This window comes from Microcebus murinus, chromosome 6 (genome assembly GCF_040939455.1).
Source record: "Microcebus murinus isolate Inina chromosome 6, M.murinus_Inina_mat1.0, whole genome shotgun sequence".
In the NCBI taxonomy this organism is placed as follows: Eukaryota; Metazoa; Chordata; class Mammalia; order Primates; family Cheirogaleidae; genus Microcebus; species Microcebus murinus.
In genome coordinates this window covers 84,418,866-84,420,046 of record NC_134109.1, presented here as the reverse complement: position 1 = coordinate 84,420,046, position 1,181 = coordinate 84,418,866, and the positions used below count along the sequence as shown (strand labels likewise).

The 1,181-nt window shown below is 57.6% G+C and overlaps 1 pseudogene; it reads left to right on the top strand.

The window, feature by feature from the left end:
- The first annotated feature begins 559 nt into the window (after window positions 1-559).
- LOC105872593 (alpha-actinin-4-like) lies at window positions 560-833 on the top strand (annotated as a pseudogene).
- Window positions 834-1,181: the final 348 nt, after the last annotated feature.

Here is a 1,181-nt window from a genome sequence, read left to right as displayed (position 1 = left end):
TAGCATTTATTTTGATTCTGCATCACTAAGTTTAGGAGTATATTTGAATTAGGTACTACTCTCCTGGAAAATTTAAGGATAAGTGAGGATTTTGTACACTACGGAGGGAAAACAGGCCTCAAGTGGTCTATTGTATATTGTAGTCCTCTTATACATTAAATTAGCCTCACCTAGATATATGCTGAGATTGTATCACCTGGGCTTGGAGCCCCTCACTTTAAATGCAGGACCACCTCAACTTTGTGTGTGGAAATCTGGGTCTAGAGTGGAACGTCCATGCTATGTCCTTCTCTGGCACAGCAGATAGCACTGCCTGAAATTAGGCCCCTCATGGCACGGGGGTCAGGAGGTGTGTTCCTTTCTTGGAGAAAGTTGCTGATCTCCCTTCTGGCCATTCTGGATCCTCACCCGGGATGCCAGGGGCATCAGCCAGGAGCAGACGCAGGAGTTCCGGGCGTCCCTCAACCACTTCGACAAGGACCCTGGCGGGCTGCTGGGGCTTGAGGAGTTCAAGGCCTGCCTCATCCACCGGTAGGGCGACGCTGAGCTCAACCGCATCATGAGCGTGGCCGACCTCAGCCACAGCAGCCTTGTGACCTTCCAAGCCTTCATCGACATCATGTCTCGGGAGACCACTGACACAGACACGACCGACCAGGTAGGTCGTGGCCTCCTTCAAGGTCCTGGCAGGGGACAAGAACTTCATCACTGATGAGGAGCTGCCCCCGGACCAGGCCGAGTACCGCATCGCCCGCATGGCGCCACACCAGGGCCCCAACGCCCTCGACTGCAAGTCTTTCTCCACGGCCCTGTATGGCAAGAGCGACCTGTGAGGCCCCTAGCGAGGCCCGGACCCACACCCCTCCTCACGGCCTCCAGGGGGGACCTGCAGCCTCTGCCCCTCCCCGCAGCGTGGGGGCTCCACAGCCCGACTCCTCCGACTCTATCTCTGCAGTCCTCTTGGGGTGCGCGGGTGGCAGCGCGGGGCAGCCTCCTCTCTGTTGGGTGGCCAGGAGGTTCTTCCCCTGCCACCAGACAGGCATCAGGGAGACTTTTGGGGTCAGTGCGTCTGGCCTGGTAGACATGTATGAGGTGTTCCGGTCTTTTTGACCTGTGCGGAGGGATTCATGGATCCCCACAACAAAGCAGGTCCCCTCTGGGCCCTGGGGCTGCCCCTCCAC